Genomic DNA, 17708 nt, shown 5'->3' on the forward strand with positions numbered 1-17708 from the left:
CATTCTCAGAGTGAAATAAGGAGGGAAATCTCAGGAGTCCATCTGGACTAGTAGTGTCTGTCTTTGGTCCTGAGCTGGGCTGTCTGTCTTGGCAGAGCCTGATTCCCTCACACATAGCTGACATGGCAGCAGGCACCCTGTCCTACTCAGGAGCAGTGTTGGAAGAAAGGAAGGCAGAACAGTTTCTTGCATTTTCTTTTTAATGTCTCCTTTGGAGCTGCCTTTCTGGATAGCAGAGAGGTGACCTCAGCAGCCAGAGCCAAGAAGGAGCAAACTGAGTCATCTCAGGCCCTAATGAGGTTCACGAGGGACCCTTCCTGGGACTGAGGGTCAGGTGAGGTTATGCTGTGCCCAGGGTGAGTTTTGCCTCGGGGCTCCAGGCGGCACTGGAGCAGCGCTGAGCTAATTTTACCCACAGGAGCTGACTACGCTGAAGGGTAGGGCTTATGACATTGGCCTTATCATCCTGTGATGCCCAGAGAGCTCCCAAGACACAGCCCCGTTATGTCTGGCTGTTTTCCTCCTATGGTTTAATACATTTTTCCATTAGGTGTGCATATCAGCAAGCAGGAAGCTAAAGAGCAAAGAGCTCTGGATTTTGTGGAAGGAAGGCCATGGAGCTGGATTTGGAGCCTGCCTCCACCCCTTGCTTGCTAGCTAGCTGACCTTGGGCAAGTTACATAAACTCTCCGAGACTTAGTTTCCTCATTTGTACATTAGGACATATACCTGTGTCCTAAGATCATTCCTTGGTTACATATGAGGTGACAGAAAGCAATTGCTCTGTGCCAGTCACTGCTGTCACTGCTTTATTCATAGTGATTCATCCAGTCCTTTAAACACCCATGAAGAAGGTACTGTTGCTAACCTTATTTTACAAACAAGGGAACAAGAACAGGGCAGACAGCTCTGGAGCCTGATGACTCTGTGGGGCTGCACAGAGCAGATGGGCGAGGGGTGCAGCCGGCATGCCTTGGAGGTACTGAAGCATTCAGGGGCAAATCTGGAAAAGAAGGAGGTCAAGCCAAGAATTCTCAGGAAAGTTAGCACTTGTGCTACAACTATGCTTCCTGTTACATAAATTAGAGTTTACATTGACCATAAGCCAGTTTGTGTAGTTCTGTTTAGCTTATGGCTCCTGCCACTTACATCCCTAAGGTCTGTTTGGCTTATTACAGTAAAGTGAGATATTTTCACAGGCAAGGGAGGGTCCCAGGTATAGACAGACATAGGTCTTCCTCAAGCAGATCAAGCAACAGAGGAATAGATGATCAGTTAATTGATCTATTGGTTTTTATTTTCTTTCTTGCATCTACCAAGCTTAAGTGCAGGAGAGACATTTCACACAATTTAATGGAAATGGATTAATTCAGAAGAAAAGATGCTGGATCCTTTCCAAAATTGTTGGAAAGGATGGAGTAGACAGAGCCAGGAGGCCACATCTGGAACTACTGATTGAAGAGTTTATTCCCTAGCTGGAACCCAGGGATAAAGAAGATGATGTGAGGAAGCTGTTGCTGAACCTCTGGAACCTTTCTCCACATCCTCAGAGTTGGTGGCAGGACATTTTATTGCCCCATGGAACAGCGTTTTGACTCAGGATCCCACAATACTGCTGGCCAGTAGAAATAGCAATGGGGTGATTCTAGCTGTATGTTCGCCTTCTAAGTCTAACACAAGTAAATCTTATTGCTGCAATGTAATTTACTAGTTTCAAGGGAGTGTGGGAGATGTAGTTTTCAGCAGTCTGCTTCTGCAGGGCAGGAAGACCCTTGAGAGGGTGGGAAGGAGCCCTGACTGAGCCAGTAGAGAGGATATGTCAGCCACCAACACATTCATTTTAAAGCACCCAGAGGTTATTATTCTACAATATTTAATATGTACAATTAATTATAATACTATCATATAATTAGGTATAATAGCCTACTTAATATTTGTTTATTTACATAAAATATATAACAGTAATATACTTGGTATCCCCCAAATGCAGACTATTTGTCCAAACTCAGTTTCTGAATTGGGGTTTTGTTTTGTTTTGTTTCATTTTCAGAACAGTGGTTGACTTGTAATTTTTTAGTTCGGTTTAATCTCCTCTGGACAGTCGTGCCCTGGACAGCTGTCCCATTTACGTAATTTGCTCACAAACATTTCTTAAACACTTAGGATGAGCCCGGCCCCGGGCTAGATTTAGCACTTTGGGTAGAGGTCAGTCATGGGTTCTTCCACTGGGAGCCCTCACTGGAGAGGAAATAAGTCAAGTTTATCGTAAGAATAGTACAAGAAAAGTTATGATCAGTGTCCTAGACAGCAAGCTAAGCAAACTCAGAGAGAGGAGATGATGATTCTGGCTGGACTGAGAAATGAGGGAGTCTTCATGTTGAGTGACAGCCGTCAGGTGATTCTCCACTGGAGGCAGTACCTTCTCTGTAAGGGGTATTTGCAAGAGTGGTGGAGTGTGTTGTGATTGTTGTTGTCATCTCAGTGCTGGAGACCAGACCACTCTGCCAGGTAGTGCTCAGAACCAGAGATGCTAGATATCCTATAATACACGAGACACTGCAGAATTAGCTGCCCTTCTTCAACGAGCAATCCTGTTCCTATTGAGAACTACCATTGGCCTTGAAGGTTGTATAAGATATCTGTATTGGATCTCAGGGTAGGCAGGGGAAGTAGGTCAAGTGAGAGAATAATGGGAGTTAAGAGTTCCGTCTGAATAAGCAAAGAATGTATGCTGAGTGGTAGTGGAAGGGAGTGTATAGTGGGAATAGAAGATTGAGTGTGTCTCATTCAGACACTTGAGCTATTAGATAAAGCATGTGGACTTATTCTATTGCCACTGGGAAGCTACTGAAGATATTGGTGCAGGGTCCTTGAAGCAGAAATCCAGCCTCAGCTTCTTGCTGTATATTGGTGGAAATCAGGATGCTGTCTGAATGACTGAATGCCCCAGAGAAGTTGTTCACAGGAATTAGTACCTGCATTTTGCTGGATCTGGGATCCTGTGGTCCTGGGATAACCTAGCAGTCAACATTTAGATTGTAGGAGAGTATCAGGAGGGGGCTTGGCAGCCTGCTAGGTCGACCATGTCTCCACGTCCAGATGAGAGTGCTGTGGTCAGACAGCCGTCCTAGTTGCCTGCACTATAAAGAGAGAAGCTACTGTCTTAAGAAGCTTGAAGAAAAGAGGGTTTCTTTCATTGCCCTCCCTTGTGGAGCCCACAGGCCACGAGGCATATCAGGTGCACTCTGTGCCGCCTGCGTTAATGCCCTTGCATCTTGAGTGTATTAAAAATTGCCAGTCAAACCAGTAATTTGCTGACAAGGTTCATGCCCTGTGACCATGACTGCAGTTGTTCTCGGGAAGTGGTTTGCTGGTCTGCATGGTGATGCTATCACACAGCATCCCCTGTGCTGTCCTGTAGCATAGTGGTGGCTTTTTGGCATTCTGGTTAGTCCCCCTTTCTTCTTACCAGATGGGCTTTGGAGGTCAGGAAGGAAAGCTCAGGGTGGAATTGACCAAACACATACAAACACATATGAGTATGTAAGCATTCATTACCTTGTTAGTTTCCTCTCTAACACTTCATTTCTGAAATCTTTCAGAGAGAGAGAAAGGGGTGTGTAGGTACTCGGGATCACCTCAGAGCCCTCCTTGTATGTCTCAGAGAAGGACGGTGACTTGCCCAGGGTCATGCAGTGAGCTGGCCTTGAGGCCAGCACCTTCCGTGGCAAGGTGTTCGTGGCACTCTGTTGCTGAGGGACAGTGTAGTGTGCTCAGGTTCTGGAGCCAAGTTGCACTTGGCTACTGGCTCAGCTTCTTACTGTATTCTGCAACCTCCGGTTTCCCATCACTAGAATGGATGTCATGGCCATGTGTGGCATTAAGCATTAAAAAAGGTGGGGCACTAGTTGTTGGGACCATCTTTAGAAAAAGGATGGGGCACTGAAGAAACTGCTGACTATACCCCAGTCACAGAACCCTCCCAAGGGGTCCACTTCCCCACTGCCCAGTAGGGAGATTTTGAGCTCAGATTTGGAAGCACATCACTAGGGGGGAAGCACGATCAAATCTTGGAGTTTTGAGGAATTGGGGTTTGCTCACTCTTGCTTGGAGCCAGGACTCAGGTAGCAATATAATGGGAGACGTGGCTGGAAAGATGGGTTGGGACCCCCCTTGGAGCCCTAGAGGGCTGGTCTGAGGGCAGTTGCACGTGGTTTTCTGTGCAGTTCGGAGCACTGGCGAGGAGTCAGCTGGTGACGAAAAGGGGCTTAACCTGGCACCACCTTCAGGGTGTTCAGGGAACTTGGGGCAAAAGTCAGGCGAGAGACAGGGAGTCCTGCAGTTGGAGCAGGGGCCTCCAGATGTGGTGATTCCCAAGTTCTGGGCACCTTCTCAGCTATTTTTTGCAGTGGTTCAACTTTTTACATGAGGTTATAATAAAAATGTTGTTATTTTATATAGGGGTAGAGCTGTGAAGTTTTTGAGAGTTGTCACACCCATCAGCTCCTTAGTTCTACTCAGCATCATGAGGAGGTAGAAGATGGGTTTCTTACCCCTGTTTCCCAAATAAGGAAATTGGGACTCAGAGAGCAGATGCGATTTCTCAGGCTACTCAGCTGGTCGTTGTGGCAGCTGGGAGGTGGGATGCCACGTCTAATGCTCCCTCCTGTGCCAGTTCTCTGGCTCAGTGGTTCTCTCCAACTCACCTTCCACCCTTGAGTGTGTTGGTTTACATCCTTGGAAGGGTAAGATGGCCATGAATTTCAAACGTCCCAGAGACAAGTTGTCCGATTTTTCAAACATGAGCACTAGGGAATTTAGGACACAAAATGTGTTCCTCCCTCTGGCTCTTCATAGCTGCCGGGCTTTGTTCGGGTGGAAAATGTCCATGAGAACAAGGAGGGAATTTAGTTCACATATTCCTTGCCCTGGGCACGGCTTCACGTTTCTCCATCTGCGCACTTACGTAAATTTATAGTTGACCTGATCGTAACACAGTATTTACTGTAGCATTCTGCTAAGCAGCTTATCGTATATACATATTAAATTAGTTAATTCTCATAAACACCTAATCTGGTTGATAACAATATTATTCCCCAGTTCACAGGTGAGAAAAACTGAGGCTTAGCCAAGTTTAATAACTTGGGAACACGGATCCTAAATAGACTATAATCCCAGTTTCCCACTTTGGAAATTCTTTCTTCCCTGTTACACTACTTAGGGCCTGTCTCACTGGTAAAAATGCAGAACTGCTTATGAAGGAGGTATGTCTTAGACCTTGGAGGTTATAGGGATCAGAGCCAGAAGGTACTATGAAGGGCCCAGTCGGCTGGTGGTTTTCAAACTGGGCTCCCCTGAGCCTGAGAGACTGCAGGAGTGGGCTTGGGGTTGGGGTGGGTGGCAGGTAGGGGGATTGGAGGTGACAAATGGTGAGAGAAGGGGAGGAAAGGGAAGTTCTGGAGTCAGGCTGAGCAGTTCTGCTGTTACTGACTTTGCAAACTGAAAAGCGCTGTTGTTAGAGAAAGAAAAGTTTGAAACCCACTGTGCTACCCTAGTTAGCTCTTTACTAAGTCTGAGAGAAAAGGTGGCTAGGCAAAAGTCATCATTGTGAGGGGTCTTGGACGTTTTCCCTCTTTTTCAAGGAAGACATGCTTTCTGTCCACCTCACTCTGAGGTCTCTGGAGCACCTGGCTGCAGGTTCAAAGGTTGGGCAGCCTCTGAGAAGCTTCTGTCAGAAACTTCCGGCTGCCCCATATACAGGATACTTGACCAGTGCCTTTCAGCTTGGCTGTGGACCTTGGGAACCTCTCTGAGATTAGTTCCCTGGCCTGGCCTTCAAACACATTGTCTCAAGGAGTACCTGTGAGTGTTGAGTGTTCCCTGTGTACACAGTGGCGAGAGCACAGGCAAGGTCCCTGACGTCAGGGGACTGGTGAGGAGACAGAAACAAGTAAGGACTTTTGTTAAGTAGTTTTGGAGATAGTTTTGTTTGTTATACATGATTGTCATGTATGGTAGTTCCTCGAGGATGATTTCTTCTCAAAGACATGGAATAGGGAGGGGCTAGGCAGCAGGAAAGGTTACACATTGGACAGAATTGTAAGGGGTTGCTTGCCCTGTGACTTTCCACTTACTATCTCTGGGACTGGCACAGCCTACTTTTCCTTTAAGTCTTCCTCTCCTCATCTGTAACTTGGGAGCGAGGCTGGCCAGTTCACCGGGTTGTTGATGGGATTAAATGGCATAATGTGTGCAAACTGCTGCCAGTACAATGCTCAGCACAGAGTAAACACTCATTAAATTATAGTTGTTATTGTTATTATTTGGCAGTGAGGAGCCAGTGAAACTATTTTTTAAACTGATCAATGGTGTGATTAGAGCTTTGCTTCTCAACAAAGCACTCTACTTTCACCACCTGGGCCTGCAACAGTCGTGGTCTGTGGCTTCAGTTCACTCTTCTAAGTTATCTGTTTGTTTCCACCCGTCAGTCCACCTTTCCCACTAGCACTCACACACCCATGTCACAAATTAATTTAGTGCTTTCCTCCAGCGTTAAGCACAAGGAAACCGATGATAAAATGCAAAGTGGCAAACAATCATCACTGAGCTGAGCGTTCATCTGCCTTGGGAATGGATTTCTGGGGAAAATCCAGCCCTCCATAATGACATCGATGACTTGGATCTTTGCAGAAATTGAAGAGAATCCTGATTACTGTCGTGTTGGGAGAGGACTGAAGGAAGCCAGACTTGTTCCTCACTCTCAGAGCTTCTTGGGAGTCCTCTGGCTCCCAGGTGACCTGCAGCAGGACCTCTGGTATGTAAATGGGCCTCTTTGCTGCCTTAAGATTTTGTCTCAAATCTTAAGGAATAGCCAGGAGGTTTTTAATGGATTGGAATTTCTGTCTTTTTGCTATCTGCGACTTGAAATATCCTGTGCCCTTGATAATTCATGCTTGGGAGCTTCCTTAGTGCTCTCTGGTAAATAGCTTCTTACTGTTTGCGTATTTCCCCACGGGCATATTGCAGAGAGACTGGAGCCTGTGTTTCTAACAGCTTCTCCAAGGAAAACATTGGAGGTCACATTTCTGCAACTAAGACTCTGGGGCGGGGCAGCGCATGGCGGGGTGGGGGGAGGCTTCCAAACGTCCATCTCTATTACCTCCTTTTGGCCTGGCATTTGCTTGAGGCTGAAAAGGGAGAGTCTGCCTTGAGCATTCCTGTAGACAGATGTGACTTTGCAGTTAAAAATTCGACAGTTCCTGCTGACCTTCAACTTCAAGAGTGAGTAGCATATAGAAATAACCCTGTAGAGTGTCAGATTATTACTCTTTAATTCCCAGAGCCTTCATGTTTCCTTGTCTTGAGGATGACCTCACTGCTTTCTGAGTTTGTAATGGAATGCACAGTCATTTACAAGTAATCACACCATGATCCCTTGCACGTTTGTACGCCTTCCCGGTCTTTCAGAGGGCTTTCACTCACATTATCTCATTTGATCCTCGTAACTGCTCTGAGAGTCAGACAGAGTGTCTCCTTTAATCTCTAATTTTCAGGTGTAGAAACCAAGGTTTGGAAAGTTAAACATTTGTTTGGAGGTCATACAGCTAGCAGAATTGCACCTGGAATCTCAAGCAGTCTAACTTCTAAACCAGTGTTCTTCTTACTACTTACTCTTGCTGTGACCTCAGGAGTATCCTTAACCTCTCTGAGCCACAGTATTCCTCTCACTAAATTAGGTGTGAGGCTACCTCCAGGGGTAATTGCCACAGGGATTAACTGAGACTATCTGAGAAAGCATTTACCAACTAGTAAAGCATGTCTCTAATATGAGGCATCATTGTTACTTGTACCTTATATCCAAATGGTGACATCAGAACTGTGGCAGAAAAGAACATTTCCCCCCTTTTTGTAAAGCTACCAAGGCTAGAATACCTGCGGTCCTGCCTGCAGGCTGCTGAGAGCACTTGTGTTGGAAAGGCCCTCTTGTTCCACAGAGCTCTGTCTTCATGTGCCTTGGAGCAGCCTTGTATCCTGGAGACAGCTTTAGGTCTGGCAGGACTGGAGAGCAGGATTGGGGAGCTGGGAATGGGATGTGCGTTCCTGAGCTTTGTCCACAAAGGATGGGGATGTGGCATGGTGATGAGGTAGAGGTAGGTGAGGACCTGGTCCGGAAGGCCTAATTTCTCCCATTTCTCAGTGACTGAGATTTCATAGGACACATCTTGTGAATCCACAAGGCCAGAAGTGTATATGTAGAACAGGATGCTTAGCAGTAACACTTACTGGAAAACCGAAAAAGGATGGATTTCAAGTTGGCAACAAATGCATTAGGAGCTAGCAATGTGATGCGGTCGGGAAACAGCCAGAGTAACTGAGGGATGAGATCTTGGAGACCTGCATAGGGAGCCAGATTTTGTTTCCATATAAGGAAGAACTTTCTGTTGGAAAGATGGAATTTGCAGCTTCAGGAGATGATCCTCACCTCACTGGAGACCTCAGGGCTACCATGGAGGGATTCACTGATGGCGGTGGGAGGGGTGGGGGACATTGGCTCAATGGCCTTTGTGGTTTTTCTCCTCTTGAGATCCCTGATCCAGTGGTTCTTGGTGGTCAAGAGGGAGAGAGGCACACGTACATTAGGGAATGAAGAGCCCCTTTGTGGATTTGAAAACTGATCTCTAAATGCTACTTGCAAAATGGTGGGTAGATAAAGATTGTCATTCTGCTTTTCATAACTATCCCTGTAGCTCCCTCCTTGGTCCTTGGTTTTCCAGAATTCCTAGGCCATCCAAGGGCAGCTGTTTTTCATGGAATATCACTTGCATCTGCTGAAATGTACCTGTTGCAATATTGGAAGGGACTTTAAGCTCCTGACAAGATGACAATCTTTCTATAGCACCACTAACTCTGATGGCTGGTTTAGTCTCCGAGTTATGTGTGAGGACCCTCTCTTTACCCTCTTCAGGCTTGCCTCTGGGACCCCCTAGAATACTGCAGCGCTGAGAATTCTGTACTGAGCTCTCGTTTTGGCATGTTGGGGTGGGTTCTCTGATCCTGTTTCCTTATCTTATATAAGTCACTTATATTTGTGTTCATTGATGAAGCATGACATAAATAAGCAGTGTTTGCAGCTTTTCAGGTACTTGTGACATGCTTGCAACAAAGAATAATCCAAATAAATGTGTCATGATTATTTGTCCAGACCAAGTGGGGGCTGCTTTTAGAGCACAAAGTTGGATGGTTTTGGGATAGCTACCCAATTTGTAGGTAAGACAATGTAAGCTACAAGAGGAGAACTCATTTGTCCCAGATTTTAAGGAGTGATTCATCTGGGCTTAGAGCTTGGGTCCCCTTACTCTCTGACCAGTGCTATTTATTGCTAGAAGATTCTCTGTGGATGAGAACAAGCAACCTCCTGGTGTGGGCCCAAGAGCCAGGAAGTGGACGATAATTCTAAACTGGCTCATCTGACCTACGAAAGCCTTTACAGCCGATAGTAGAACAAGATCACACTAAGAAATAGAGCCACGGGGAAGCCAAGATATGGCTTCCCTTCTCTGAGCCAACCCCTCTTTACCCATACCGCCATTTCCCCCAGCATTTCATCTCTCCCTCTCCTTTCTCCTTTTCTAAATTAGTCTAGAGTTATTTTAGACCAGATTCATTCCTGACTGACTTCACCGGTCCAATTTAGTCATTGAGCACTACTCAGGAACTTAAGATTGAAATTAATCTTACAAATTAAATTGGGCATTCCACCCTCCTGTTCCCCCTGCTCCCACCCCCACCCAGTGTTCTCTGAGAGTCTGGTTTTATTCTGGGTCTTCCTGCCTGGTGTCTGTCCTATGAAGAACTCATGCAAAACTAAGTTTTTAGGAGGAGTTTCCGCCCAAGGGAGTTGGGAACTGAGGTCCAAGAGTGGGGATTGTTGTAGGACTCATCTGTCATTAAAATAAGTGCACACTGGATTCTGGGTGACCTCTTTAGGTGAATCCCCCCAAATAGCTCCCCTTAACCCTGAATTAATAGGTTGACTTCATAAATGTAGTTACATTCTGGATGACCCCATTCCTAAGGTGAACTTACATACTTTCAAACCAGTTCCTTCCTTGTTTGGGCGGGGCAGCCTGTGGAACAGTTCAGACTCCACTTCTTTGGGGGTTAATCATTTACTCCCTGTAAGGAATTCTGTCTTAAGTGGGGCATTTCTTCAAGTGCCAGAGGACAGAAGGGTGATTTTTCTGACATCCTCCAGCCTGCTTCCCCATATATGGAAATGTTTACCCACCACACTGATCTATTGGAAGAGAAGGAGGTGACTCAGGGTTTAGGAGAAGCAGGATTTGAATTCTTGTTTCCAGAAACAAAGTCGTGCCCCTCCCCCCTCTGCCTGCATCCCTCCCCTCCATTCCTTTGCCCCTAGCTCTGGAAGCTGAGGAGAGAATGTCTCAGTGCTCTTTCCCTCTGGCCTTGGGATCACCTCCTTGCAGTGAGACTCGGGGTGTGTGAGAGGGAGCGAGAGCCAGCGGAGGGCCAGCTGCCTGTGGGGCCTGACGTCGCGTGAGTACCTCATTATTGCCAGAGCGAATGGCATTTCTGCTCCCAGACCCTGAGTTTGCAGCCCTGACAGCTGGCTAGCTTGCCGGTGATGGGGCTCCTTGCTGGGAGCACTGGTGCTTTAACTCGGGGTGTGGACAGCTGCTTTCCCATGGGGATTACTCCTCATAGGGGAATTTAGAGCCAGGGTCTGTGAGGAAACATGCTATTTGTGTGTAGAAAAATTAGAGAGAGATTTTCTTCCACCTGAGGCCTAACTTGAACTGGGTGGAAAGATAATTTGGGAGCGCTGTCTGTCTGATTGCTAGGGCTAAAGCAACAAGGCAGAAGGGATGTTTGGGGTTGCTTGGGTAGGGATAGTTTTAGCTTGAAAGACTAGGGATAGTTTTAGCTATGGTTGGACTTAAGAGTATGCAGAATGTTGCTATATAGCATTAGCATACCATCCACAGTTTGGGAAAACACCTGGTAGGCAGGACATCTGTGTCCTTTTGATGGACTGTTAGAGGTGGAAAGACACTTAGACGTTATTCAGTTGACCTGTCTCATTTCACAGCATGACAGTGGGCAGTGGAGGCCCAGAGAGCCCAGCTAACTTGCCTTGCAGGTACATGGCTAATTAGGTGGGATCAATACACAGATCTTCTCATCTGTGTTCATTCTTCCTTCCACTGCAGAAAAGCTGTTCCTTCAGGCAAAGGCAGAAAACATGTCCATTTTGTGGACGAGGAAATTGGGACTCAGAGATGCCAGAGTTGCCCAAATTTACTGATCTTCTTGGTGAGAAATTGAGAATAGAACCACATCCTCCCAGTTTAGACCTCGTTCAGTCATGTTACGTGGGCTTAGCTGCCTGAATTTGTTTCTTAAAATTTTACTTTTCTCCCTTCTTTGGTTTCTACTTATCTTTTCCTGTTTTTGATCATGTGAATGTTGTTTGAATGTGAGCTGCTACCTTCTGGTCTGCTTTGCTGCCTGTGTCTTTTCCTTTTCTGAAAGGGATGATAGCTTGTCTGAAAGGCAGGACTGAAGAGTGGCGCCCTGTGTTTCAGTTCTACCTCAAGCAGTGGAAACTGTGAACGGGCCTTGAAAGAAATTGAGCAGGTCTGTCCATCTAAGCCTCTGCCGCTCTTCTTGAAGCTGTAAGGATTCTGGAGTATTTCTCCCTCCCATTCAAAGGTGAGCTCTGATTCTGAGTAGATTTTACACACACACACTTCTTTTTTAGCCTTTTTGATGCAGTGCCAGCATCTGACATAGAGCAAGAGGGCACCACTCTCGTACAGTCCACCAGATGCCATAATGAGTAACTCTTTGTGGTCAGTTCAGTTTCTGATCAACTTGGGGGGTCACTTACTCCAATACAGGGAAGATGATGAGGCTGTGTTTTGATAAAGCACTTTGATGCCAGTGGCATTGGGTGGCAGACTTTAGTAGAGTAGGGAAAGTGCTCTGAGACCTGTGTTTGTTCTGGTCATTGTTGAAGAGAAAGGATACAGCTTTCTAAGCTGCTCTGAAGCCCCGGGGAGAGGCTGTATGCCACCTGTCTTCTCCTCCACGGGGCCTGTGGCTGGGTAGGGCTTGGAGGCCCTGCTCAAGCATGAGAGGAGGCTGCCTGGAAGCATGAAGGCTTGGGACATTTTTTTCTGCTGTGGTGCTGATGGACAGGGGCACTAAGAGTTTAGGGTTGGTGGTACCAGTGTGAACACTATTCCTGTTAATAAGCAGAACTGATGTAAATTGATTACTGCTTGGTACCAAGCATGGTGCTAGGCACTAGGCCTAAATCATAGAGTCACTACTACAGCTACCCATAAGTACATACTATTTTTTAAAAATTTGATTTTTACTTTTGGTAAAATACACATCAGGTAGCACTTACCATCTCAGTACAGTGTACAGCTCAGTAGGGTTTAATACTGTCTCATGTACAACTAATCTCCAGAACGCTTCTCATCTTGCAAAACTGAGACTCTGTACGCATTTAAGCATTAACTCCTCACTCTCTCCTTTCTCTGACCCCTGACGTCCACTAATCCACCTTCTCCCTCCCTGGGTTTGACTGCTCTGGGGATCTCATGTAAGTGTGATCACGCAGTGCTGGGCCTTCCGTGACTGGCTTGTCTCACTTAGAATAACGTCTTCAAGGTTTCTCCTGTTGTAGCCTGTGTTGGAATTCCCTTCCTTTTTAAGGAAGGGTAATATTCTCTTGTGCATATATACCTCATTTTGTTTTTACTATTTTAGGTGTTATTTTTTAACCTCCATTTTATAGAGGAAGAACTTGAGGCTTTGAGGCCGTAAGTAAATTGCCCAGAGTTGCACCATCAGTAGTGGAGCTGGGATTTGAACCCAGTAGTAGTGTGACTTCAGAGTGCACGTGACTGGGAGTAAGCAGATGCTGGGTTGTAGCTGACAAGAGTGTGAAAAACCAATGCATTTCTCAACTGGGTAGTGGCACCTCTTTTCACAAGTTGCGGCAACATTTCAATGGCCAAGTGTTTTAAAGGAATGTCCTCAGGTATTTTCCTCCATTTTGTTTTTACTTCTGGGGATCTCAGGGCCAAATGTGAAGCCCGTTTGTAACAAAGAATATAGGACTTATGGCTCCTATTTTTTGTAATCCTCTTCTTCACCTTATTTTTCCATCTTCCCCAGTTTGTTTCACTTTAAAAAAAGGTCATGAAAAATGTGCATCTTTTGTCAGATACTTCAGATCCTTTCTGGAACAAGGCAGCATATATAAATCAGTGACATGGTATCAGGTATTCTTGTTGTTATGTCTAAGGAACAGCTGGTCTGTGGACAGAGATTGAACGTGTGAGTTGCTGACCTGGCTCTGCTGCTCAGTCAGTGTTTATTTTATTTTATTTTTTTAAATTCTCACCTGATGACATTTTTTCATTGCTTTTTAGAGAGAGGAAGGAAGAGAGAAAGGGAGAGAGAGAAACATCGATGTAAGAAACATTGATTGGTTGTGCTCTGTGCGTGCCCAGACCAGGATGGTACACGCCTGGACAGGGATTGAACCCTCAGCGTAGGAATGTGCCCTGACGGGGAATCAAACCTGCAATCTTGTGGTTATGGGACAATGCCCAACTAACTGGGCTACCCCAGCCAGGGCTCACTCAGTGTTTAACTCTGGTGATGATGCATGCTCCTTTCTGAGTCTTGGTTTTCCCACCTGGAGGATGGGGTTGTTGGTGATGGAGGTGAACACTTCTTTGATGAATCCTATGCTAGGCACAATACATGATTTACCACTTTTTAATCTCCTGGCACTCCCACTAGCCAGGTGCCGTTATCCCCATTTTACCTGAGAAAAGCAAGGCCTAGAGTAAGGGGGGAAACTTGCCCAAACTCTTACAGCTCCTGAATACCAGCATTAGTGATCCATGTCTTACTCTGGAGCCCAGGGGGTTAGCCACACAGTTCTGGGCTACTTACTCTTCAGCAGTCTGTAAGGTTTCTTTCATCAAGGGCATGCATTCGTCTAATTTTATTAAATCTTTATTGGGTTCCCACTCATGTGCCTTGTACTGTTCTGGGCGCTGATCCAGCACTGGGTTTAGAATGAAGAAAAAGACACAGGCAACAATGATCCCTTGGAGCTTGCATTCTAGTCAGGGTATGCGGAGGAGGCAGATATTAAATGAACACATAAACAGGAGAGAATGATTAAGTAACACTTTGGAGGATTCTGTCTGACTGAGTGAATGGAGGAAGGGCTCTGGGAGGTGATTGTTTAAGCTGAAATCTGAATGACAAGGAGCCAGTCATGTAAAAGTCAGGAGAAGAGCATTGCACGCAGAGGGCACGGTCCATGCAAGGGCGTGGAGTGAAAATAGGTTTGTGTTTGGGGAACAGAATGAGCCCAGTGTGCTGGAAGGTCATGGACTCCAGGGGGAAGAGCCTGAGACCAGAGCTGGGAGGGCAGGGCAGTGTTCCTAAGCTACAATGGAGGTGGGGCCCTGAGTCTAAGTGTGATGGGAAGCATTTGAGTTGTGTTTTACCAGCATCGTTCTGTCTTCCAGTGGGCAGGGTGGATAGATTGCAAGGAGGGGACAAGAGTAGAAGCAAGAAGGTTAGGAGGAGACTCTTGCAATCATCCAGGTGGGAGGTGACGGTTATTTTGATTAGGACGGTACGAGTGGAGCCAGAGAGCAGTGAATGGGTTCATAACATGTATTGGAGGGGTTGTGTATGCTACCGAATGCCAAGTGCAATATCCTTCAGAGAGTTGTCAAGCTCAATGGGCAGGACACTGGGAGACCCTGACACAGGTGAAAACATGTACAGTGGGAAGGGGGCACAGATTGCAGCTGATCTGGACTAAGGAGTCTGTGTGTTCCCCGCTTTGGTTTCTAACCTTGAGCTTCTGACCAATGAATGGAAGGCAGTGGCTTCCTGCCTCTGACTTCCTGGCTAAGAGCTGCTGGAATGCCCCCAAATAAGCCCTGTAGAACAAGCCGCTTCCTTTGCTTTCCCTGGGTATTTGTATAAAGCATTCTTTCCCACCAAGAATACAGAACATTCAGAACGATGTTGACTTTATGGGCCATATTTAACTTAGTGTTTTTCCTTGATGTGTTGTCTGTTCTTGTAGAGATGCTTGCCTCCAGTAAGCTCCCTGGTGAGGAGGCTTCATTTAACCATCCTTCCCTGCAAGGTGGGTCTGGAAGGCTTAGTGGGAGCCCAGAGAGAGCTGGGGCTTCAAAGTCTCACCTCCACTGGAAGACTCTGATCCAAGGGCACCTCCTAGCCCTCTTCTTTCATTTACATGTGAATTTATACTTGCTGGCCCTTGCCGGCTTCCTGCAGTTCCTTTTAATGTGCTAGGCTTTCCAGTAAATGCTCCACCTTTCAGGGGATAAAATGGTTTCGGAGAAGTTAGGCGATTTAGTCCATGTAAGGTAGTGCTCTAAGGTAACCTCACACCCCTGGGGGGTCTTGTGATCTTGTACTATACTCGGCTCAAGCCTGGCTGGTGTAGCTCAGAGATCAGAAATGAAATCATCTGAGATTTACTCCTGAGGCTTCTTCACACATTGCTCTTCAAAAGTTAGCAGTCTATAGATACCAGTGGTCTTTTTTTTTTTTTAAGATTCTTTAATATCATCACTTAAAAACAGTGTTTTGTTTTTTGCTCATTGGATTTTCTCTAAAATTTTTCTTTCATTCATTTAGTCAACAAACATTTATTGAGTTCGTACTGTATTCCAGGCATTGTGCTAGGTGCTGGGGATTGATTCAAAGATAATTTGGAGGCGTTTGGAAGGGGAGTGGATAATTACAGCACAGTGAGATAAGTGCTATAATAGAGGGATATATAAAGAGCTAGAAATAGCACTACGAATAACATCTACGAACAAATTGCCTTCTTTTTTCCTTTTGGATTATTCCCTGTTGTATATTGCCCAAAGTGGGATTACTGGGTCGTTTAAAAGATGAAAACAATTTGGCACAAAAAGATGTAATGACTTGCCTGGGGAATACAGCTCAATTTTCAACAGGGGGAAAAATTGTTGACAACTCCAGATTTAGCTACTTCACCAGGAGGATTAGGCAGTTTTTCTGCTACCCCTATTAACACGGTGGCTTTCAGGGGAGCGCCTATTCTACACACGTCAGCCTGCGTGTAGAAACACATATCCTTATATTTGATCTCACAAGTAAATTGTTAATTCCCACAAGGACCTAGCTATGTAAGTATGATTGTTTCCACTTTACAAATGAGGAAACTGTGCCTTTGTTAACAGGAAATGGCTTGCTCAGGATTGAAGAGTGAATTTGTGGGGAATTCAAGAATCAAGTGCAGGTCTTTTGATACTGTGACTCCCATCCTATTCTTTATGCTCTGGTCACCAACTAGGGGCACGTCTGTTCCAGCTAGGGTCTGAAATTCACATAATGACCTATAGGGACTCTTCTCAAGAAGATCAGGACGTATGAACTAGGTATAGAAGTCCTAACTCCCAAAGTCATTGCCAGAGAACAACATCCCCCTGTACTTTGACCTGAAAGGACCTGAAGGCCTACTATTCTTGATTTTGGCCCGGGTTCTGAAAGGTCAATACATAGCCTTAGCACTGGAGCCTGGAATCCCAAGTGAAGCTGAAACCGTGCCACAGTTCTGCTTGGAAATATTCATTATTTTCCTGGTATATTCAGCTGTATGTCCCTGATTATAAGTTTATTTATTTTTTTCATTTATAATATTTTTCTAGTATTTTTGGCATTAAATAAAAACTCCTTCCCCTGGAACCTAGGGCCCATGACCATCATAACCGGACGGCAATCTGTGCCTGCTTGTGAACTTCCTTGAAGTTCCTGCTCCTTCATCCCTAAGTCAGCCCCATTGTTCCCACAATACCCTGCATTTTCTCACCTTCGTGCTTTAGCTCATGCTGTTCCTTTAGCCTGTGAGGAACAGGCTAAATGGGGCTCTTCCTTTAGCCCCATTTCATCCTCCTGCTGCCCTATAAACCTCTGCACAGATGACACTTTCTGAAAAAGTATCCCCTGATCATTTGCTCTGCACCACCCGTGTACCCCACCGTCCATGAACCCCACCACTTAACACTCCCCCACACTAGAAGTGATCTCTCCGTTCTCTCTTCTGCCAACTCACTTCACAGTGGGCTATGAGGAAATGGAGAATCTATTGTGCTTATGAGCATAGGATCTGGATTCAAGTTTTGGTTGTAATACTTCCTAGTTGTGCAGTTAGGGTAGTTAACCTAATTGAGCCCAAGTTTTCTCGTCTGTCAAATGGGTATAAGTGATCACACCAAGTCATAGGGGTGTGAAGAGGATTTGTATTGTCACCTGCTCTTCTTGTAAGGCACTTGCCATCTCCTACTATGTTGGTGTCTTATCTCCTTCCAGACGGGAAGCTGCCTCAGGGCAGGAAGGGAGTCACATCTTGCCAGTGTCTTTGACACAGGCGACCTGCTACCAAGGTTCCTTTAAGGGAAGGGATTCCGTACAACTTAACTGGTGACATCAGGGCAGGCCCATTGCTAGTCGAAGGTTCCAGTCCCACAGTGCCAGGCCTGAGTTGTGGAGTGTTGGGCACACGCAGTACGTGCTGGACAGGCCTCTGGCTCCTGCTTCTTCAGGGACGGATAAGAGGCTAGAACCTGGGTGCA

At 45.9% G+C, this 17708-nt stretch overlaps 1 protein-coding gene across 6 annotated transcripts in view; it reads left to right on the forward strand.

The window, feature by feature from the left end:
• Window positions 1–17708, forward strand: part of LOC123826937 (LIM domain containing preferred translocation partner in lipoma) — a 634789-nt gene that overhangs the window by 42513 nt on the left and 574568 nt on the right. For 5 of the 6 annotated variants that reach the window (XM_045851156.1, XM_045851152.1, XM_045851157.1 and 2 more), the window contains exon 2: window positions 6691–6814. The gene's annotated coding sequence lies outside the window, so the exon portion shown is untranslated. Of the gene's footprint in view, window positions 1–6690; window positions 6815–10405; window positions 10561–17708 lie in introns of those variants that run through there. The other variant, XM_045851155.1, reaches the window with a different exon arrangement.

This window comes from Phyllostomus hastatus, unplaced genomic scaffold (genome assembly GCF_019186645.2).
Source record: "Phyllostomus hastatus isolate PE091 unplaced genomic scaffold, TTU_PhHast_1.1 phas_contig_86, whole genome shotgun sequence".
Classification (NCBI taxonomy): domain Eukaryota; kingdom Metazoa; phylum Chordata; class Mammalia; order Chiroptera; family Phyllostomidae; genus Phyllostomus; species Phyllostomus hastatus.